General features: G+C 41.3%; 1 protein-coding gene and 1 long non-coding RNA gene across 15 annotated transcripts in view; one reads left to right on the forward strand and one right to left on the reverse strand.

Annotated features, from left to right (window-relative positions):
* The window catches only part of Nfia (nuclear factor I A), a 544849-nt gene that overhangs the window by 375560 nt on the left and 144500 nt on the right, over positions 1 to 24789 (reverse strand). The gene's annotated exons all lie outside the window — the stretch shown is intronic.
* The window catches only part of LOC128097737 (uncharacterized), a 221574-nt gene that overhangs the window by 31851 nt on the left and 164934 nt on the right, over positions 1 to 24789 (forward strand). For 3 of the 12 annotated variants that reach the window (XR_008213963.1, XR_008213964.1, XR_008213958.1), the window contains exon 3: positions 255 to 329. The exons of the other annotated variants lie outside the window; for them this stretch is intronic. This is a non-coding gene — a long non-coding RNA (uncharacterized LOC128097737). The remainder of the gene's footprint in view (positions 1 to 254; positions 330 to 24789) is intronic. 12 annotated transcript variants of the gene reach the window in all.

Here is a 24789-nt window from a genome sequence, read left to right on the forward strand (position 1 = left end):
TGATGCCTGTGATTCATCAAGTTTTCCTTTGCAGGTCTCATGTGGCATAATATTATAGAAGTCGTTGGAGATGTATTATATTCTCCAAAATTATTCCCATAGTCAAATGCCTGCATTTTGGAGCATGAGTGGTTAATTCCCAACCTCAGTGGACCTGTGGATTATTGTCCATTTGCATTTATTCAAAGAGCCCCTTCTATGATAAGTAACTCTAAGCTTTATCCTGTGGCTGACATTTTAAAAATACTTTGCAGGTATGCCATTTAATGCATGATACAGCTATCAAAAATGTACCATGACTACTGTCCTTCTTCAATGAGGGAGTCCAGGTAAGGAGTAGTAAGTTATTTCCTTAAAGTTAGCTAGAAGTCATGAATCTGAAGTCATCAGAACCCCAGAACCCACACTCTTTACCACTGTATTCAATTGCCCCATGAATTACAATAGGACCTGAGTCAGTTAATATTTCTATTTTATTTTCTAATCATATTTAGAAATAAAACTCAAATGTAATAATTGAATTCTTAAAGTCAGTTGGCAGGTAAGTATCATTGATGAATTTAATTTCTCAGCTATTTTCATGATCCTTCTCAGCAGAAGATATCTGTGTTTTATGTAGGGCAGTTGTCCACTAGTAAATAAGCCAAAAAGAACACACTTGTAAAACTAGGTTTTGATTTCCTCAGTAATAAGTTTAAAAGGCAAGTGTACCTTAATGTTTCTATTTTTCCACGTGACAAAGACTAAGATTAGCTGTTGGCATTTTAAAAAGCACATACAACAGCACACCTAGAACATGATGCCCTGTAGAAAAGACACACAGAACAGTATCATCTTTTTCTCTCCAGGTTGATATTGTAGAATTTCTCTTCTTATCATTTTGGGCAGATAAGATGAGAGATGCCAGCTGTCTCCTCAGCATGGGGCCACCCTCGGAGACTCCTTTCTGTGAGTTATGTGCCCATCTCCTCTGCAGTTGCTCCTACGTTTGTTCAGTCCTTAATTTAGAGGGAGGCATTTCAGCTTTGCGGTCAGGAGCTCTGCGTGCTCATTCTTTTCCCACTATGACTTTGCAGAGCGACCTTGGATAAGACACTCAATGTCCATGAAATTCAGTTTCTCTATCCAGAACACAAAGGCCCTGGCTCATTACACATGTCCCTCCTAGTTCCATCCTTCTGGGATGCTATGCAGCTGTTCCTCATCTAACTTTTTAAAGTGGCAATGAGACCACTAGGTTGCATTTTTCCTTAATAAAACTAAAATCCAAGATGTTTAGGCCTAACCAGAAGAATGTCTGTAGGGAAAACACTTAATTTAGCCAGCATTTTTTCTTTTTTTTTTTGACAGCTGCTATTTTCTGGTGTAGTGCTCAAGGTATAAAGGGAAATATGATGTCATCCTTGACATCACAAGTTCCTGATACAGCTAGTGACATGCATAGGAGTACGGCTATGCAGTGGCAGGATGGCTGCCGTGGTCAGGACTAATGTAGCACATTGTAAAGGAAGAGTTATTGCTATGGTAGGGCGGCTTCCTAGAGGAGGTGACACCTGAGCTGAATCTTGAAGCACAAGTCAGAGTTGGCACACTGTGTATCCATGGGATATGGGGGATAAGAAGACCTGGCTGTCTGGGAGTGAGGAGGAAGACGGTGGCCATCAATGTAAGGTGGGAAAGGAGTCTAGGCAGAAGAGTTAGGCGGAGGGCGGACCTCTCACAAGGCTTTGTGGAGGAGTTTGGACTATACTCTAAATTGAGCAGGGGGTTAAAACTAAAGATCAATGGTTTTAGATTGTTCATTATTATGATAATTACTGGGCCACCTGGAATGCAGGCAGTTTTCAACTTGTTCATGTTGTCTGCTTTTTACTTGAGGGATTATGGCTACTTTGCCTAAAGAGGAGTCTTACTTTGGCCACTGGAGGGTTGGAAGTCAGTGCTTACTTCTGGTGATCTTCACTAAACGAAGTTTTATATGAGGTTTTTCTGTAATTGCTTAATTCTAGATCCCTATAGTGTCTAAGCTGGTGGCTCATCTTACATATCAAGAGAAAAAAAAAATCAAAGCTATAATCATTGTATAAGCCAAGGGAGAAAACCATGCTTTAAAATTCCATGCTTTAAATTTTTTTTAAATGATCAATCTTATTTATGTTGGTTTGAGACAAAGTGCTCAGAAGTTCTCATCTGGTTTCTGGAGGTCAACAGCATCACTTTTATACACCGCTGGTAGAAACATGCATTGGCGTATCTCTGGAGAACGACTTGGCAAAATACCTGAAATATCTTCTATCTTCTGACCAGCAATTCCACTTCTGGGAATTAGTCTTTGCTTTTGGGGATCAAGTGGCAAGCCTTGTACATGATTTAACCACAGTGCTTCCCCATACAATCCCGTGTCTAGGAATTTATCTTGAGGAAGTAATCAAACCGTTCAAGGTTCAAGTGCAGTCATCCCTCCACCTGTGGGTTTCCATTTGCATATTTAACCAAAAGCAGATCCCAAAAGTGAGGGGTATACTAACACGTATGGATCTTCCCTTAATATCTTCCTATCAACAAAGCAATGTAGCAGCTCTTTACATAGCAATTAAGAGATTTTACCTGGTATTTTTTAAAAGTTTAAATGTAGGAATGTGTTACTTTCATAACCATGACAAAGAGTAAAAGAAAAATGTAATTATTATCTAGATATATTAAGAAACAGAATGTATGAAGCCACTTTGTAGACCCATCTTATAGTGGAAAACAATGCAGTTTGGGCTGCATCCCACTGAGGACAAGGAAAGCTGATATAAGATTAAAATATCTACATAAGACTTAGAAGAATGAGCAAAGTTATGAAAAATTACCTGGCCAGAGTATAGATGAGGATGAAACTCAGAGTGAATGCTTAGGCCTTCTTTAGGGGTATTTGACATCTAGAGAGTATGGCTGAGGGGTAGGTGGGGAGACAAATTAGAGATTGGAAACTGCATCAGAATGTTTAAACCCTGAGTATACAGGTGAACTAGAAATAGATGCCACCAGGACTAAAGTCAGTTTTGAATCATCTTCAAATTGGATTGAAATGCTTATGGCTTGAGGGCAGAGATAAACGTTAATACTCCCTGAGGAAGATAGCATCATCATAGATTTCAATCTATCCTATCAACAAACAATCAAATGCAGTGAGTATTGTTTAATTTAAAAAAAGGAAAAGAAAAAAACTAGACATACAAGGAGACAAGATTATAGGAATAATGTGGCAAAACCTACAGGCAATGGAAACAGACCCACGTGGGCTTTGGATATAGAAATAATATGACAAAGCCTTCTAACTGAATGCTTCTCACATGTGCATAAGAAATACACCCAAGTCATAGAAATAGAGGAAAGTTGAAAGGAACTACAAAAAGTATGTGAGTACTCCAGACACTATTATAGCTACACACATTATAAAGCATGATTAAAAATGAAAAAAACACTTTGTATTGAAGAAAGATTTGACTCACAGGAAATTGTCTGTATCTATAAGATATATATATATATATATATATATATATATATATATATCACATATACATACATATATATCAGAATCCTGCTGGAGAACAGAAAACATGAGGACCTTTATGCTATTTGAATTATATGGACATATTCTGACATATTATGGTACATCACAGTATAACCTCAATACCAAACTTCTCCAAAAATTCTGCAACAATCTCTCTAAAGAAGACAGATATAAAAGTGCTAAATGAAATGACCCTAGATGAAATAGCAAAGAAGCTTTAGCAATAATATGAAAAGCTAATATATCACTACCAGTATGGGTTTATTCCAGGAATTCAAGGTTGGTTTGGCATTGAAAACTGCACCAGTGTACTTCATTAATTGCATAGAGGAGACAGAATATAATCACTTAACTCTCTGCATGAAAACATCAAACAAAATTTAATATCCAAATATGCTATTACAAACCCTAGCAAGCTTGCTATGCAAAGGAAGTAAGCTATAGGAAAAACGCACAGCGAGCATCATACATAATAATAAAATAAAAGAAGCTGTGAGATGGAGAAGAGCACAAGATTATCCACTATCACTGCTTCTGTGCACTTTGGACTGATGCTAGCTAATGCACTCAGCCTCATTAATATGCTGATCCTGGTTAGTGTGTTAATCCTGACTAGTGTCCTCATCCTGGCTAGTGTGCTGATCTTAGTTAGTGCACTGATTCTAACTGGTGTGTTAGTCTGGGCTAGGGTGCTGATCTCAGTTAGTGAAGTGATCCTGGCTATTGAAGCAAGGGATTTATAGCAATAAAATGTATGAGTTTTATAGAAGGAAAGTATAACTCATTATTTGTCTATTGTGTTATCAAGTATATAGAAAATCCAGAATACCTAAGAATTGCTTGAATTAACAGGTCCGTTATGAGATCACTGAAGACGTGCTCCACATGAACAAACAAACAAACAACTTAAAACACTGCTTTTCTGCATATCAGCCTCTGTCACAAGTAAATCCCAAATTTAAATAAATGTCTTTACAAGATAAAAAGTATCAGCCACTGAAGAATGAGCCTCAGAATAAACATGTGCAAGAATAACGCCTAAATAGAAGAGATGTAAGTCATTTATATAGTCATGCAGTACTATAGTATAAATTTGCTGTTTCTCTCCTGAATATTCTGCAGAGTTATGTAGATTTGTGTTCCCAATAAAAATCCAAAGAGTATTTTGAAAATGGAGCTTGAAAAGATTATTTTAGTTGCATATATTAACACGAATGGCAGTGAATATCCAGGACACTTGGTGAAAAAGAGCAGAAGGACTCATCCCACCAGATTTAGAGTGCATATATATCAGTGCAGTAGTTTCACTTAAATGAGAAAAAAAAAGTGGGCATGCCAGAAGACGACCAGGATATGTAGGCACTCAACTAAAGCAAAGAAGATGCTTCCTGGTGGTTCTTTCCAGAAGGACCAGTTGGCTATCACTAAGGAAAAAAAATGAATTGGCGTAACTTGTCTTCTCAGGCCCAAATAAGAAAATTTCTTTACTCATTATTTCATTCACCTCAAAGCAGATCTGAGAGTGAAAGTTAAAGCTATGTGGATTCTAGAAGGGACCAGGTTAATATCTCCACAAACTTGGGTTAGGAAAACTAGGCAAAGGAACACACAGCCCTAAAAATAAATATTGATACAATGAACTACATAAAACTAAGAACTTCTTTGTCTCTGAAGACGTCATTAGGAAAATGGGACAGAAGCCACCAACAGAAGATATTTATGAAAGATGTAACAGATAAAGTCACATGGCTAGAATAATAAAACATGATAAGAGGTGGTAAAACTCCTAAATATGCCAGAGACTTGGACAAACACCTCACAAAGGAGGCTATTTGTGTCACTAAAAATGTAAACAAAACATGCCCGTTGCTCATTAAGAAATAAAAATTTAATTCACAATAAAATAACACACATGCAGCAGGATGGCTAAAATGAACAGACTGCCAAAACCAACTGTTAGTGAGAGTGATACCCACTGACTCACATTCTCATACTTTCCGTGAGAGTTCATACCCACTGGCTCACATTCTCATACTTGCAGTGGCCACAAGATTGATGAAATTCCTATGGGAGCAGTTTGACATTATCAACTAATGTTGAAAGTAAGAACGTCTTATAACCCAGAAATTACTCTCTGGTATGTACACCTGTCAGTAGAAAGGGATGCCCTAAGGATGTGTCATGGGAAGTCATAGCAACATTAAACTTGATGTAGTGGCTCTTGCCTGTAATCCCAGCGCTTGGAAGCTGAGGCAGCAGAATCATGGTTACCCTTGGTTACAAAATGAGTCAATGTCTCAAAGAACAAACAAATATCAACCAAGAAAGAGTATTTATCAATATTCCAAGTAGTTAGAAGTTGTCAGCCACACAAATAACCATCACTAGGTGAAATGGATAAGTAAAATGGTTAAATATTCATACTTTGAAATACTACACAAGAGTGAAAAAAAGAATGAGATACAACTATATGCAGGATAATGGACCCATCTTAAAAATCTAACATTAATCAAAATAAATCAAACATGAAAGAATGTATATGTATGATATAATTTATAAAGAACTAAAAAGAGAAAAAGTGGGTTGAGGATATGCTGCAATGCTTAGCAACTGATGTCTGCCAAGGGTACCACTGGGAAAGCAACAACAGAGAGGCAGCCTAAGGTTGGTCATCATCTATGCCTTAACTGGGCAATGTCATGCATGCCCACTTATACAAACTGTTGAAGTTGGCCACTGTTGTCCATATATGCTATCTTACATATATATGTTACAAATGTTTGATGTACACAGGTTATAGGATGGTGATTCATGTTTAGACTGTACCCCCAAACTTTCAGAAGCATTAAAGATGATGACAATTATCAATAGCTGATAGATCTACATGATTTCCCATCATCACAACCTTCATCTGTGACCAGGCATCATCAGTAAATTGTGATGCACTTACTCAAAAATTCCCCTCCCCAGCCATTCATGAACTTGACTGACTTGTGGAAATTCTGATCAATTTCCCATCTCTTTTCCATTTGCTGTCTAATCAACTTTTAACTCCTCTTCTACATTCCCAGACTGGTTTGAAAAATAAAATAAGGAGACTATGTTGGCACAGTTGTATATATCCTAGAAAGCTCACTCTACCTTGACATGAATGGGAAAAATCATGAATAAAATCATCACCCTGCAGATGCAAGAACCTAAACAAAGAATTCTAAAGTCATAACCCATTCTTAGAACTGATCACACAGATGACAACTGTGATTTTGACTTCTCAGATCACATTTTGTTTATTTTATCAAAAGGCACCTTGGCATGTACTAGTAGCTTGGAGCAGAGAGGACCTAGGACAAATATGATCTTGCCACCATGGAGCTTGCATCCAGTTTTCCAGATCCCTTCGGATGTGTGTGCTGTTTTTCCTAGTTTCACCGTCTGCTCTGTTCCCTCTCTGCAACTGTTCAGCATCCATCCTTTTCAACTTATCAAGAACGCTTCTCTGTTGTGGAAAGTACAGTGAGACTATGAGACTTATTCCCAGTTCTTGGTATACGTTTATGAAGTTGAAGTATGGAAAATACATATCCCCACTAATGAAGAACAAGCTAACTGGGATGGAGAAACAATTGTAGGATCCTTAAGGCAGGAGGGACAATGAGCGTCTAAGTTGATGTAGAAGACTTTGAGGACATGGTCCTTAGTTGAACATTCTCACTTGTAGAAACCAGTCACTAACTTGGCTTCAGAGTTCTTTGTGGCCATAGCTTATGATGGCCTCTCCTTCAACTCGTTATCCAACCAGCTGACTTTTGCCCTGTGTGTTAAACTCTGATGGCCCTCCTACAGGAAGCCACTATTAATTTCTTGTCTCAAGTGTGTGTGTTTTGTTTGCATGCATGTCTGTGCACCATGTGTGGCTTGGTGTCAGAAGGGGGTAATGGATTCGATAGAACTAGATGATTGTGACAGATGGTTGTAAGCTTCCATGGGGGTGCTGGGAATTGAACCAGGGTCCTCTGGAAGAGCAGCCAGTGTTCTTAACCACAGAGCTATCTCTCCAGCCTCAACAGTAATTTTTAAAGTAAAACTCATTATACACGGTTGCCACATTATTACTTTGTGGCATGGAAAAACTGAAATACATCCATGTTCTTTGTGCCTAAGAATAGCTACAGAGTCAGAAATACTAAAGGAGTCCTATTCCCTCAATTGATTAGCTCCCCTCTGTGTAAGGTAGGCCTCCACATGGCTACCTTGGGACACAGGTCCATGCAGGTCCATGCAGTCTCATGCAGTCCCATGCAGGCCCATGCAGGCCCATGCCAGAATGGCTATGCATAGAAGGGCAGCTCTTGCCATTTATACTTAAGTTTGAGAGTAGGCTAAGATCTTTGCTACCCATAATAATCTTGTGGCCCTATGAAAACCTTTCAAAATTAAATTGATCTAGAATTCAGTTTAAAAAAAAACATTATAAAAAAGTGTATTCTGAGGTCACCTGAGTGAGAATTTATCCACCTAAAGTGTTTATAAAAATCTGGGTACATGAGCCATATTTTCTAGAGGCTCTAATTCATGACCCTGGAATGGGGCCCAAGAAACTATGTTGGTCATAACCCAGCACTTTCCCACTACTCCACTAAACTTTCTGCTCAAATACCAACGTTATTACTATTAAAATGAAGTTGTATAACCAGGTGCTAGACACCATTTCAGAGGCTGTTGGATACAATGGCTATAAAGACCATATAGGTCCCTTCTTGTTAGACCTTATCCCTGAGGAAGCAACACATTCATGAAATACAACAATCAATGAGAATCCAGGACTGTGTCAGATGGTGAAAGGGTCTGTGCCAAAAATTAAACAGTGTTAAGGAGACACGTGAGAAGTAGGGCACCTTGATGTGTTATGGAGAGCTGAATGTTAAGAATGAGACTACTGTGCCCCAGGGCCAGGGATGTACCCAGTCATTAGCTGTCCAGTGTCAAGGCCATAAGAGGAGACAGGTGGGAGATGGGGCACCATGGCTGGACTAGTTGAAGTGAAGGAGACAGGGAAATCAGGTGAGACTTGGTAACTACCCGATCATGCACACTTTGAAAGTCAGGGAAATGCTGACTTTTTTTTTTTTAAACGAGAGGGCATCCATTAGTGGATTTTAAGGCAAAGAAGACCTAATTTGACTTACATTTTGCAAAGGTCTCTCTTGCTGTTTTATAGAGTCTATAGGTGTATGTGATGTGGTATTTAAATCCTCCACCTCTGCCACTAGAGACGACTTGCCTTTCATTACAGTTTGGTTAACCCTGTCTAGCACTCCCCAGTTTACAAAGATTGTTTGTTTGTTTGGCACCAGGGAAAACCCCAGGACTTTCCCATGCTGGGCAAGTGCTGTGCTGCTGACCACACCTGTACCTGCTTTCTTTCATTGGGTCTTCTCAGAAAACACACAGAATTTCTGTTACTGTGATCTTCCTTTTATGGACAAGGAAACAAGTCCATAGAGGATGTGATTTTGTTAGGCTACGTGTTTTCTAAAGCAGACATTCAAAAAAAAAAAAAAAAAAGGGAATATTTTGCTATGAAGTTTTGATTTTCAAAAAAAAAAAAAAAAAAAGAGATCTATTCCCCTGAAGCTGCAGCCCTCAAAGAGGTAGTGGGGCTGGTGCTTCTGGGGTCACTCTTCCGGTCACACCAGGCCAGCTCTGCTTCAGCGTTTTTGTTTGCCTGACACTTGTGTGTAGCTGAATTCCAGGCTGCCTCTCTTGGGTATCCTGAGCATGGGCCTTTGGTACTTTGTCATAAGCCATTTTCTTCTCTCACTGTTAAGCTTGTTCTCAGAAAGTCCACCAGGGAGCCTGGCATACCCTCTTTGCCACTAATCAGCAAGCCTCTTCTCATGGGAGCTTAGCTCAGTGCAACCGGGCATCGTAGAGGTGTTCTTCCTCCAGAACTGACAAATGAAAATTGTATATATTAATGCTTATGGTTTACCTCATGATGTGTTGAAATGTGTATGCACTGTGAGATGGCTATATCAAGCTAAATTGTCATATGTATTATCTTCCACCGTTAGTGATTTCCAGATGACTATAGCTAGCGTTTGTCATTACCATCTATAACAGATCTTTTGATTTTATTCCTTCTAAGTGATATTTATGCCATTTGGCAGACATTTCCCTAGTGCCCTACACTAATTCCTGGTAGCCACCATTCTTCTCTCCGTTTACGAGTTTGACTTTTATGAACTTCACATATGAGAGGGATCATAGTGTTTGTTGTTATGTGCCTGATAAAGCTCACTTAATGTAACACTTTCCAGGTTCATCCATATTGTCACAAACGACAGGGTTTCCTCTTTTACATACATACATCTGCATGCTTTACCTGTTAATGAGCTAGGGACACTTGGATTGATTGTATATTTGGACATTGTAAGCAGTGTTGTAATGAATGGGTTTTTTTTGTTTTTTGTTTTGGTTTTTCGAGACAGGGTTTCTCTGTGTAGCTTTGCGCCTTTCCTCGATCTCGCTCTGTATCCCAGGCTGGCCTGGAACTCACAGAGATCCGCCTGCCTCTGCCTCCCGAGTGCTGGGATTAAAGGTGTGCGCCACCATCGCCCGACTGATTCCATTTCCTTTGACTACAAATGCAATAGGAGGGTTGCTGAATTACGTGGTAGCTCTGTTAAGGAGTGAGTAAAGTCCTGAGTAAGTGTTTGGCATGGAAACAGCTATATTAAGGACCCCAGTGCCTCAGACCCATGGGATGGCAAAGCCTTCTCCAGGTGAGGCTCAGAGGGATGGCAATGCCTTCCTCTGGGCCTAGTGTGAATGTTGACAGTGTGTGCTGAAAATGTCCACCATAGCTTTCCCCCCAGGGTGTTTATGGTCTGAAGACTGTTTCCCTACAGGGACTGCTTCTACCAAGATTAGCAAAGTCTGCCTCCTCATTCAGTTGTGTGCAATAACCCCGCCTCCCTGTCCAGCTTCATATAATAAAAATGCTGAGCTTTTAGGGTTCGGTGACTTCTCCATCAGAGAGCCCGGATCACCTAATCCCGTCTTTTTTGTGTATGTGTCTGTGTGTATGTAACTTCTTCATTCCTCACCACCCCTGTTAGGTCAGTCCCCAGAGCGGTGGGGAGTGTGGTATAGCTCCACCTTCCGTTTCCTTGGGAAGACCCACGCTGCTTTCCAGAGAGGCTGCACTAACTTCCGTTTCCACGGCAGTCAATCTGTAAGGTTCCAGTTTCCTACATCCTCATCAACGCTTGTTGCCTCAACATGTATCTTTCTTTGTAGTGTGTGTTTAGCTTAGAAACTTAGGCAAAAATTACCTTTGTGCTGTAGCATTTCCACTTTAGACACTGATTTGGAGTTGGGGGGACTTGTCTATCCTCTGCTTCCCTCTTACTTTATCTTTCAGATGGCTGGTAAGTCCTTAGAATTACATGCAGAATTGTGGGCTTCAGTATATTTTTCTAGGACGGGGTTCACAGCCTTATTGGGATTTTCAGAAGACTTGTGAACCAAACTGTTATTTTGAGATATAAGCCAAACCCCTCAGGTTTTTGCTTCTGTGACTTCCCCATTATGATTAACTGTAACCTAGAACTGTGAGCTGAAATAATCTTTTTCTTCCTGAGTTGCTTTTGCCAGGGTATTTTGTCATAACAACCAAGAAAGGAAACTCTGAAAGTCGGTGAAGACACACTGAGATGTAGGCTGCCTGCTGCCATGAAGAGCCCTCACCATAACAGATCGTGCCTCCAAAGCTGAGCAAATATACCTTCCTAGTTTCAAATTTGCCTTGTAATATTTTGTACGAGAGCAGTGCCATCTGTTCTAGAACAAGGGGGTCCTGCCAAAGGTGAGGGCAGCTGGTCATGGTCTTATGAGGCCTGGGTATCATTGTGCCTGGTATGTATGGTAGTCACCATGATACAGGGTTTTTAAAATGAGTGACCTGGAGCATATATCCAGGCTTCTGACTGCTTGCCATATCCATTTGAACTCTATCCTAGGCATGAGACTGCTGAAGCAGAAATGTAGATTAATGTCTAGGGATATGCATCCTAGAGCCGGGCTGCCTCCACACTCACATAGGCAACCTTAATTAAAACTCAGAGAGTCAAAAATATACTTGGAAGTAGGAAGAGGACTACTTGGGAATTAGAAGGGGTCCGACATAGAGGGAGGGTAATAAAATAAGGTAATGGGGAGAGCATGATCACAATACATTGAAAATAGGTAAGAACTTGCAAAGAGAAGTATGTTAAGTTCAACTAGTATCCGTCCCACAACAACATGATTGAATATTGTAATCAAAGTTATTAATTGAAAAGAAATAATATTTCAATAAATAGTTGTTAAATGAATGCAGGACCAGAGGAACTAGTGGAAGAGGCTTAGGAAGCAGGGCCAGCACTGAAGGAGGTTTCTCACTCTGGAGATTTCTTCTTCAAAGGGCAGAAGTACATATTGATCATTACACACATGCACGTACATATTGATCATTACATACACACACAGAGTATCTAGGTTGTAGCGAGGACAGAAGGAAGGTAGATGAGATGAGATGGAAGGAAAAGTGAGCCGTTATGAGGAAAGGGGAACTGAGCAGGAGCTGTTAGCAACAGAGAGACAATCCAGATGTCAAGTGGGATTCAGCCCACTGAATCATCCATCACACTCTGCTGAGAAGTAGACAGCAACTTTTTGGAGCGAACAGTAACCCAGTTTAAGTAGGGAGTAGAGAGTGGTAGAACTCTCAGGCTGGAAGAATGTTTGCTTTATTAAAAAAAAAAAATGGCCACTTAACACACCCAAGGCAGAAGAAGTTTGACGGATGGGGGAAATTTATGAGAAGTTGCATATTAATGCACAAGAAGCTAAAGTGAAGAGTTTGGTAGCATTTCTCAATCTACTTTGTTCAAACATTATAGCATGTAAGCGCTCTCCTAGATCAGCATTGCCCAGTCAGAGATAATTGATATGGGGGTAGATGGCCAGCACTGATGGAGGACAGAAAACGCCATGGAAGGTGGAGGATCTCGGAGAAGCTAGGACCCACCAAAAGACTACCTCCCTGCCTGAAACATCTTTTCCTCTTGCAGGAAAGAGTGGATATTCCTTAAGCCTAGTGTGAGTGGCACTCTCCTTCGTGTCCCTCCCCTGGGCTCAGAAGGGAAATGTTTGTGTATTTTAATTAAAACAGATTTTTGTCACACTGTTTCAACTTGAGGCTTTTTTAATACAGACAGCCGGACTATGCATGTGGTAGGAGTCATGAAGCCGTGTGGCACCATATTACACAAGGTGCTCTGGGCTTGCTTCTGTCACACAAATTAAATGCCTGCACATCACACACTTTACAAGGCCAAATTAAACACTTGTCAAGGGGAGGTGCCTTTTGCTGTGCAAGACCTGTAGCCTCCTTGGCGCTGGCTAAATTCCTCGAAAATCTTTGGCTCTTTTGGGTGAATTACAGGAAGATGGCACTTTAAGTCCTAAGTGGTGGTTTCCATGATTTAGATCTCCCCACAAGTATGCTCTTGTTCCATCTATTCTGGAATTCTTGTTAGTGAGTGGAAGATCTTCACTTCCACACATGGTTCATTCTTGCAAATAAGCATTGCTATGGGTATCAGTTCTCTTTCTCACAGGCAATTTTTTTTTTTTTTTGGTTTTTCGAGACAGGGTTTCTCTGTGTAGCTTTGCGCCTTTCCTGGGACTCACTTGGTAGCCCAGGCTGGCCTCGAACTCACAGAGATCCGCCTGGCTCTGCCTCCCGAGTGCTAGGATTAAAGGCGTGCGCCACTACCGCCCGGCTTCTCACAGGCAATTTATAGTAAATTAAATGTGCACACTATTCCAGAGGTCCTCGTCAGACTATTCACACATTGAGTTATGGTCATTTACTGTGTGACTCTATTTGTTGACCTGGTCACTGTTAATTCTTTTGTTGTTGTGAACCAGAGTTACCCAGCTTCCTATGTAGGTTGACATCTAGATAAACCTTGGCATATGCCTATAAGGTTGTGGTTTTAGCAGCTGCCTATTGACCTTGGTAATTTATTATTATTATTATTATTATTATTATTATTATTATTATTATTATTATTATTTTGTGTGTGTGTTTGTGTGTGTGTGTGTGTGTAAAGAGGTCAGAGAACAAATTTTGGGAATTGGTTGTCTCCTTCCATCTTGTTAAGGTAACATCTCTCTTATTGTTTCTGCCCTATGGGATACTCCCTGATAGCCAGCCCAGGCAATTGCCTTGTCTCTGCCTCCCATATCACAGTTGGACTGTTGGTATTACTGATGGGCACCACCACATTCAACCTTTCATGCAGGTTCTGCGGCTCAAACTCACATTGTCAGGCTTGTGAGACAAGCACAATCCCCCAGGGGACCATCTCCCAAGCTCCTTGGGTATTTTTTATAAAACAGTAACCTGCCTTGTGTTATATCCTTATATCCTCCAAGACCATGTATCCATTCTAGAATCTTATATTACAAAGTCCAAAAGACAATGGGTGCCTTGAATAATTTTTGTCCCTCACTACCACTTTTAAGACTACTTTGGGCTTTGCTCTGGTCCCCCATCAAGGATGATTAATGAATCTTTTTAGTAGATGAGCCTTTGAATAGGGACATGATTAAATACAACCCCCCCCATTATCCTTTAGGAAGAAAGGCCTCAAGTTTCTAGCATACATTTCACATCTTCATTCTATTATCAGAGTTAAGTAGGACATTGAGTCACAGGGAAGAATAACTTGGCATTTGAATCCCAGGGTTACAGAGACCAGAGATTCTAGGGAAGGTAGAACCCATATCAACACTTGGAATATGGCAGCATCAAACAGTTACTCTGCAAGAAGTAAGTCCAAGGCCATCAGGCCTTGGACTTACCCAACCAAAGTTGGGTGAGACATGACACCCATGTCAAGGGTCATAATAATAGCCTTTTACAGGGTTTCCTGGGTCACCAACCAATCAAAGCACTCTCTACATATTCTGTTGTTTAATCTTGAAGTGACTCCTTCACATAGGCATCACGATGAGACCCATGTAAAGCTGAGCATTTAATAATCATTTATTTTCAGCATTTTGATCAATATGATTTTCTGGATGAAATACTGCCCAGAGTGAGAGCAGCACTGTCTATGGGTGTTAACATGCATGTTTAGAAGGCAGTTTGTTATCCATGTAACGAAAACAATGATAGTAGGTTCCACCCTAAGACCTATGACTTTTTCAGCCATGGGCTTTTGAAGATGCCCCTACAAATACTTCACTCCAACTCAAACACAGAAATCTAAAATTGTGAAGCTAGTGTTTGCACATGTCAGAGAACATGCAATGTTTGTCTTTTTGGGTCTGGGTTAGTGAACCCAGAATAACATTTTCTAGCTTTATCTATTTTATTTCATTTTTCTTTAAAGCTGAATAAAATTCCATTGTGTAAATGTGCCACATTTTCAGTATCTATTAATCAATTGAGGGACATCTAACTGATTCCATTTCCTAGCTATTGTGAATAGAGCAGCAATAAACATGGATGTACAAGTATCTCGGTCATAGAATGTGGAATTCTTTGGGTATATGTGGTATTGCTCAGTCACATGATAGATGTATTTGTAGCTTTTTGGAGAAACCACCACACTGATTTCCATACTGGCTGCACCAATTTACACTCCCACCACACTGATTTCCATACTGCCTGCTCCAATTTACACTCCCAACAATAGTAAATACAGAATCCCCTTTTTTCACATCCTTGCCAGTATTTGTTGTCATTTTGACTAGGGTAAGATAGAATGTCAAAATATTTTTTATATAATTTTCTTTTTATTTATTCTTTGTGTCTCTCACATCATGCATCTCCATCCCATTCATTTCCCCATCTCTTTGTCTCTGCCCTCTGCCCTTGCACCCCCCGCCCCCGCAAATAAAATACAATTTAAGAGAAAAAAAAAAGAGAAGGAAAAATCAGTCTCATCGTGGAAGCTGCAGTGTGACACAGTGAGTCACACAGTAAACACTTTTATCCATATATCTTTACTTCCAAGTGGTCACTGCAAAGAGTCTTTGGTCCGGTTTGAGGCCTCTGGGTTCTGCTACACTATCGATGGTTTTGGGCCTGGGTAGTTGCAGGGTTGGTCAGCCTGCCGGCTCTCCCTTGTCCTCACCACCAAGGTGAGTTCTGCAGTGTCCTGGTGAGTTCACCCCTTGCAGTGATGAGCAAGGAGGGGGGGGGCAGTTCTTCTGCTTTCATGTACTCAGGGTTGGTTCTCCTGCACCTATACCTTCAGGGCCAGCTCTACTGTGTTGCCCAGGTGAGGTGCAGGGGCCATGCTCCCGAATGCTGTGGCTGATGAGGGGCAGAGATAGCTCTCCAACTCTTATGACCTCAGGATCAGCTTTCCCACTTGTCTCAGGCGTTGATGGGGGGGGGGGGGGAGCACATCTCTCCCCCTCCCCCACCCATGCTGCCACATGACAGATGAATAATGGGGGCAGCTCTCCCATGCTCACAACATCGGGGCTGGCTCACCCACACCTCCACCAATGGGGTTGGCTCTATTGTGCTGCACGCTTGAGGTGCAGGGCCTGCTGAGTGTTGCAGCTGATGGGGGACAGGGCCAGCTCTCCCACCTGCCTCAGGCATTGATGAGGGGGAGCTCAAAATAGTTTTAATTTTAATTTCCCTGATGTCTAATCATGTTGAACACTTTGAACACTTTTTAAAAGTGTCTTATCTACCATTTGTATTTCTCCTTTTGAGAACACTCTGTTCAATATGTGCTTAACACACGAACAAATACAGCCTATTAAAAACCCTCATACAGTACAGTGGAAGGTAATTGATGTGTGAAAATAGGAACAGGAAAATAAGAGAAAATGTGCTTGTAATCTTATTTTATTTTAGAGATAGGGACTCTACACTAGGGATAAAATTGTTCTATGTTGCTCAGACTGACCCTCAGCTTTCTGGGTTCAAATTGATTTTCCTGCCTCAGTCTGACAATTATCTTTTGTACTGGATAGTTTTGTGTATCAGCTTGACTCAAGTTAGAGTCATCAGAGAGGAAGGAGCCTCAGTTGGGGAAATGCCTCCATGAGATCGAGCTGTAAGGCCTTTTCTCAATTAGTGATCAGTGGGAGAGGGTTCAGCCCATAGTAGGTGATGACATCCCTGGTATGGTGGTCCTGGGTTCTGTAAGAAGGCAGGCTCAGCAAGTCTCGAGAAGCAAGCTAGTAAGTAGCACCACTTCATAGTCTCTGCATCAGATCCCGCCTCCAGGTTCCTGCCCTGAGTCCCTGTGCTGTCTTCCTTCAGTGATGAACAGTGATGTGGAAGTGTAAGCTGGATAAACCCTTTCCTCCCCAACTTGCTTTATGTTACCTTATGGTCATGGTGTTTCATTGCAGCATTAGAAACCCTAACTAAGATACCTTTCTTATGGTTTTGTTATGAAAATTTCCCCACAGGCTCATGTACTTGAACACGTAGTACCAAGGATGTTGGGGAGGTTGTGGAGTATTCGGGATGCCAGCCTAGCAGAGGTGAATTGTTGGGAGTAAGTCTTGACTGTGATAGCCTATCCCTGGTTTTGGTTTAGCTCTCTTTGTTTCTGCTTTCCCCAAACGTGAGGAGCTACTGTCTCGTGCTCTTGCTGTTATGAGTGAAGCTCTCCCAGCTGCCATACCTCTCCAGCTGGATGGACTATATCTTCTGAAACTGCAAACCAAAATCAACCCCTTGTAGCTGGCTGGTTAGTTTTTTGATCAAGTTGACGTGAGTCAGAGTCATCTGGGAGAAGGGAACATCATTTGAGAAATTGCCTCCACTAGACAGGTCTGTGGGTCATTTTCTTGATTAATGATTGATGTGGGCATTGCCACTCCTGGTAGGTGGTCCTGGGTTGTATAAGAAATTAGGCTGAGCAAGGAATGAAGAACAAGCTTCAGTTCCTGCCTCTAGGTTGGTACCGTGAGTCCCTCCCCTGAATTCAACAATGGATTCCAAAGCATAAGCTGAAATAAACCCTTTCCTTTCCAAGTTGCTTTTGGTCACAGCAGTAGAAAGCAAACCAAGACACCCTTCCTCCTGTAAGTGGCTTCTGTGCAGTATTTTGTCACAGCAAGGGGAACAGTAACTAACATAAGGCATTAGAAATAGTGCTAGAAAAGTCTACTGACAAAATGACATTTATATTAATTCTCAGTCATCCTTAGGGTGCAGCTCAAATTCATTTTCTTGGTGCTGTCTTCCAGACTGGTCTCAGTAGGTCCTGGGATGTCTAATGAGGCCATTTCCTGTTGTGACAAGTTCTTCCAATCCCCAGTGCCTTTCTTTTATAGCTTTTAAACCATTTCTCCTTCCATGCTCATATGATCACTTACTAATGAATGTCCTGTTCACCATATGGTAGCCCTATGAAAGCAAAGGTAATGGCCATTGTGATTACTTATCTGTAATCAAAACTAACCCAGGGAAAGGGCCCTACATGTATTTGTTGAGTGAATGAGAGAATTTGTACAGTATGATTAAAAATATATCCTCAGGATATGGTAACAGACTCAAATGAGATATAAATGTGTAAGTTTTTTTGTAAATGTCAAACTCTGTATACATGTTAATTGTCATTATTTCTATGGATAAAAGAGTCTTTTTGTTTTTTCATGTACATGTTTTAATTGGAAATGTTCCTACCAGAACAGCAAAACTAAATTTTGGAGACAATGGATGTCCTTAGTTTAGATGATGTTAGTTTATGAAAGGTGGGCTTGGAACTGATTCATATGATGATTTCAGAACTTCAGTGGAGTGAGCAACTTTGTATGCTGCTGTTGCCACTGTGATTTCAGCCTCCATGATTTCCAAGAGAGCTGCCACCCCTAATGTTGTCATGTTGTCTAGAACGACTGTGGTATCTCCATGTTCTGGGAGGAGTGCTTGATCTCCAATGTTCACACTAAGTGCTTCCCAACCTTTAGACCTCACCCCACGACTGCTGCTGTTGCTTGCAATGTTTCCTTGAGATTTTTCTGGAAACATAATGTCTTTGGTTACAGTTTCAGATGCAATCCTGTGCTGGTTAGTTTTTTTGTCAACTACAAGCTAGAATTATTTGGGAACTTCAATTGAGCAATGGCTTCCATCAGACTGGCCTGTACTTAAAAGTCTGTAGGCATTTTTTTGATTGATGTTTGATGATAGTGGCACCCCTGGGCAGGTGGTCCTGAGTTGTATAAGAAAGCAGGGTGACTGGGCAGTGGTGGCACACGCCTTTAATCCCAGCACTTGGGAGGCAGAGCCACGCGGTTCTCTTTGAGTTTGAGGCTAGCCTGGTCTACAGAGTGAGATCCAGGACAGGCACCAAAACTACACAGAGAAACCCTGTCTCAAAAAACCAAAACCAAAACCAAAAACAAACAAACAAACAAAAAACCCAAAACAAATAAACAAACAAAAAAGCAGGCTGATAAGCCAGAGGCAGCAAACCAGTAAACAGCACTCTTTGATGTCCTCTGCTTCAGCTCCTGCCTCCAGGCTCCTGCCCTGACTTCCCTCCATAATGGATTGTGATTGAGACATAGACGCTAAATAAACCTTTTCCTCCTGAAGATGTGTTTATCACAGCAGTAGAAGGCAAACTAGAATGACTCCTATCAAACAGCACACAATCAAACAGTGGAAGACCTTTTCTACGTGGGAGTCCCACCAAGTCTTTCCTAAAACACACTCTTTCTTACCCCACCGCAGTTCAGTATTCACAGACGTTTTTATGAGTCCAAATCTCCTTTATGGCAATAGTGTGCTTCTGGGAAGATTCATCGCTCTGCCATTTACTCTGCGCCCTCACTGTGTCCTTGGTTCTTCATCTATGACACGGGAGGATAATAGCAGTCTCATAGGCTGTGAGGATAAAGGTAGTTAGAGGATATAATGTCATGGTTGTGGTTTCGAGAATTATCCGACAAGCTTTCAGTTGCAGTCTGGGTATTTATCAGCTGAAATCTCTCTTGGTTTCCTTTGCAGAGCTAAAAAGTGATTCGCTTCGAGTTTGATGATGCTTTCTTGAACACAAGTCACACGATTAGCACCACAGGTTCAGGACCCTTTGAGAACTTTGGCCTCTGTCTGCTGGAGCAGTTCTCCAGTGATGTTCCTCTGATCCTGGTTGGACTTTTTCAGTCTTTGGCATCAGCTGATGGCTGAGAAGGCTAGCTTCAAATGATGGTTCTGCTACTTGCTGGATGAAGGATTGTTGGAGGGAAACTAATCTCTTTGTAGTTCATTTGAAAAGGTCCCATAGTTGCTCTCCAGGGGTCTTCTATGAAGATTGAATGGGATAAAACCCACAAAGAACCAGCTCAGAGAGTCCTACAAATATTCCCTTTGCCTCCCTTGCCCTTGGCTCACAAGCAAATCTCCATTTTAATAGGAACTTTCTGGAGAAACAATGACATTGTGGAATGTGATTGAGTCTTCGGTGGATGTTCTAAGTCAGGACCTCAGAACTCATTTTGTGGGCAGAGACTGGTGCAAGAAGCCTCATTTTCACTTAATATTGTATAATCTGGGGAAGGACCTGATTAAAAAATATTCTATTTAGAGTTATAAAAGAGGTACTCTGGGTAGGTGGATGACTCTGCTCCTAGAGTTATCAAATGGGAATCTCAGGATCAGATGTGGGCTACCTTCCCATGAGTTGTTCAGGGAGACCCCAGGGCCCCCACAGCAATACAGGCTATATCCATTGCTCTTGGTTGCCCACAAGAACTAGATGGGTAATACCAAATTGCTGAAGACCACACACTTTGCTTGTAGGACATACTGAAATCAAGCAAGAACTGAGTTGGAAGCTTCCTCCCTAGTGGTTAGCTTTCATAGAGCTAGAAGTTGTTATGAAGACTACCCTCAGTGGGGTGTGTGTGTATGTGGAGGGGACCATTAACAGCCTTTACTTATTTGTGAACCTTGAAGACTACAATATCAATCTGCTGGGAACAGGCAAAAGCACCTTGTCCCAAGTACTGCCATTTTGACTTCAGACTTCATTTTACCTGTACAGTGAAACAAAGTTCATGTTCCCAGGCCCCAAGGGAGCTGGGAATCTCTCAATAGCTGGTATACCTCATCCTTAAATCATAAAAATAGTCACTATGCATTTTTAGTTCTCTAGGAACATAGTGACTGTTCCCAACAACAGAAAACACAAATGAAACTGATTGGTTGGACTGAAAGGCTTGCATTGTATATTTGTTGACAATGATGGAACATTCAAGGAAGTCCCTAATCTCTAACTCCTGATGGGTAAAAAATTATAATTATAACTTGGCAACAAATGTTTGTGATTTTTGTTCTTAAATTCTTGCTTCAACTGGCATTTGGGGTTGCAGTTCAGCCTCTGTGTCTGTTCTGTGGCCCTGATCGATCAGCCCCCTCCCCTTCCCCCCTTCTTTTGTGCTGCCCTGCATTAAATCTTTCCTTGAGGTATCCTCTTGTGTCTGCTTGGATTGATTCAGAGCCTTGGACCACAACAGTACAATAGTGGCATGATTATGCTGGGGTGACCAACTGCTTTCTGGTTGGATTAGAAGCCTGATCTGCTGGAGGTGTTTCACACCTGTTAAACTGGTCAAAAGTCCATGACTGAGGAGGTCACAGGTCTCAGGGTGAAACCTCCTGTGTTGTTTTGCTAAATGTATGTGGTATCAAACTGCTTTCTAAATATTTGTGTTCGGACCCATAGATTAGTACTGCTCTCGGCTTTGGTCAGAGAAGATGCTTTTTTTTTTTTTTTTTTGCAGTGAGTAGCAGTTAATGCAGAGACACATAATTGTAAAAATGCTGAGAGTACATGACTGCTCAGCCTTAACCAGGACATTTGTATCAAGCCATCTCCGAGGCTCAGGCTGCAATAAGGAAGAGGCAGTGGAGAGAAGGTGAGCTCCAGAAAATGAGGAATAGTTCCATGGAACACTGGACTGACAGGGCCATGGCACACAGGCATTCGAAGCTGGGGTTATCTGCACTGGACCTGTACAAGAGGGCTATCCCCATCATGAACCAGGGAGGGACTCATGAGGTCCATCCCTCCTAAGGGGCTCGTGGCAGCTAGTGGTTCCTGAAGAAGGGGGTTGCTTTCTTCTGTGGTGTAGTACTTCAAGTCATCCATGTTCCAATAAGTAGCCCTCTGCCCTTGTTTATCCAAGTAACCCTAGTTAAATTCAGTAGGTGGCAAAATAAACATACAAATAAACAAGAGTCAGGAACATTGGAGGGGTGCTTGTTGGAAGAAGAGGGGCTTAGTAGGAATGAGACGAAATGGAGTAAAAAATGATGAAAATATTTTATACATGTATGAAATTTTCAAAGGAAAAAAATTTTAAAAATGGAAAGGAAACTATTCATTTTATTATAACAATATTTATCAGTTTACATACAAGTAACTGGACAGCAGGGGAATTTACAAAATAACATCTTGCTCTTGTTAAGGATGAATTAGGAGCCTGGTGCTTGGTGGTACATGCCTTTAATTCCAGCCCTTTGGAGACAGAGGCAGGTGGATCTCTGAATTTGGGTACAGCCTGGTCTACAAATCAAGTTCCTGGACAGTCAGGGCTACACAGAAAAACCCTATTCTGTGGGTAGGGATGGGTGGTGGGGAGAAAGAATTAGGATTGGCATTGTCACTGTCGGTCACCAGAGAGCTCTTAGAGTGCTCAAGGAGATTACATGGTAATTCCAACTAGAAATTGCCCTACTGTGTGTGTGTGTGTGTGTGTGTGTGTGTGTGTGTGTGTGTGTGTGTGTGTGTGTGTTTGATCCTGACAAAATGAACATAAACCCAAAGCACCCTCTTCATGCACAAACATTTTCGACTCCCTGCCCCCTCCTCTGGATGTCTTGCTAACCTTAGCTGATGATTTTCACCAACTGTTCATTTGCAAAATACACTTTTCAGTATGTCACAGCTGAACTCTTCAAATTACGTTCCACTTCAAAAGAACTGGCTTTGCCTTCCAAATCCTCCTTTTCTTATGCTTGGAGTTTTTGATAACAAATGTTTACTGAGGCCCCACTGTGTAAGTGGCAAGTTCCCAGGATGGCTTTTCCAATGCTCTTACTGTTCCAGATGTTGGTAAATTGAAAATCCATGGATCTCGAGTTAAGGGAGAATTAAAATTATGTGTGAACATGAACCAAGTGCTTAGCGGGCACCATGCTGTTCACCACTGGCAGCAACAAAATTGAGGGATTTATTTTCATCTTATTGACTTAAAATGTGAAATCTAGATGTGAGGGGCCTAGCCTACCTGTCTCTAGGGAAGCTACAAGCCAAAGCTACTAATTTAAATTCGCCCAACATTCTTCTTTGCTTGGAAAATGCTCAAGCCACTCACTTATTCCAGCCTGTGCTTTTGATAACATTTCATGGCCTATGAAATAAAAGTTGGCATCCAAAGCTTTTCACAGCGTGAATTCTGTTTACCTTTCTGCCCATGATTCCTTTCATCCCTCCCTGGGCTCCCACCGGTCCAACAAGATAACTTTTTGCTGTTCTTCTTTCATGAAGTACATGTTCTTGGCCAAGCACTGCTTCATTATTTAAAAACATTTAACTCCCACATTTTCTTGGGGGGGCGGGGGGAAAGAGGAACATAGTGAGCTTTAGAGATGTCACATGCCTAGTTCAAACTAAAAAACAAGTCCTAGTTCAAACTCACAAGCTAGTGCATGCATGACTGTTACTAGAGCCAGGTCTACAGCCCCAAATCACAGTGGGCAGGGCTGGACCCTCATCCCATGATGCCTCCCTCTTCACTCTGTACCCTCTACGTGGTTATGGAATAATTATGCTCTCCTCAAAGATGTCCATGCACAATTCTAAGGACAGTGATAGGTTATATTACATGAAAAAGGGGAAGAATCAAGGATGATGATTCTAGATTATTTAAGTGGACCCAGTGAAATCACAAGAATCCTTGAAAAAAGAAGAGGGAAGTGGAAAAAGAGAGGTCAAGAGACAGTTGAAGCTGGGTTGTTGACTTTGAAGATAGGAAAGGGATCAAGAGGCGGGGGAGCATTCCTCCAGGGGTCCCTGGAAAAGGCATGGGCACAGATTCTGTTCTAGAAACCCTGTAAAGGAAAGCCAACACATTGCTATGTATTCTGTGACACCCATGCTAGACTTCTAAGCTATAGAGCTATAAGATAGATTTGTATTAGTTATCAAGTTTTTGCTGGCTTGTCCTAGCAGCCATAAACAGTTAATAGGTTTGAGGATATGGCTCAGTGGTGGAGCCCTTGCCTTGCATTTCTGAGGTCCTGAGTTTGATCAATAACAAACAAGCAAATAAACCACACAATTATATTCCTCAGGTGGCACACTCTCTCTGTACACATCAGTTACCTGCATGCCATGGCCAACCCTTTTTCCACCCCACCTTCAAAGTGTGCTCTTGGGGAAGGTCTGAAGTTGCAACGGGTGGAGAGTGAACCAATCTCTTCACCTCAGAGCGACTGGGTGACTCCTGTATAAGTAATTACCCAGGAAGCAATGGGAGCCCAAGCCTAAATTCCTGATTTCAAGGAAAAAATCCCTCAGGAGCACCAGCATTTCCCAGGGATAGTTGACCGGAAACATAGTTGTAAATGATCTGTATCAAAAATTCCAGCTCGGTGATGGTGCATGCCTTTAATCCCAGTACTTGGGAGGCAGAGACAGGTGAATCTCTGTGAGTTTGAGGCCAGCCTGCTCTACAAAGTGAGATCCAGGACAGGCACCAAAACTACAGAGAAACCCTGTCTCGAAAAACCAAAAAAAATAAAAATAAAAATAAAAATAAAAAATAAATAAATAAATAAATAAATAAATAAATAAATAAAATAAATCCAGATCCAGAAAACAGTTTGGGGTACATTTTGTGAATGGCTTGTTGTAAATTTTATTAAATAGGGCTATTGAAATGCTGTGACTGATTGTAGTCAGTCCACCAAAAACTGTCTCGATTCATCCAACCAGTAGTATATACCAGGAAGTATGTCAAGTCCTGGAATTGGAAATGAGTACGAAGTAGTCTACACCCATCAGAAAACATAACTGAGTGGGTCAGGTGTAGGGAAGAAACAGATATAAGAAACAGAAATTGCAGAGCGATAAGTGTTATGGCCAGTGAGGAAAGGAAGAGTTACCAGCAACCCAGAG

This window comes from Peromyscus californicus, unplaced genomic scaffold, assembly GCF_007827085.1.
Source record: "Peromyscus californicus insignis strain IS unplaced genomic scaffold, ASM782708v3 Scaffold_5__1_contigs__length_169319896, whole genome shotgun sequence".
Taxonomy (NCBI): Eukaryota; Metazoa; Chordata; class Mammalia; order Rodentia; family Cricetidae; genus Peromyscus; species Peromyscus californicus.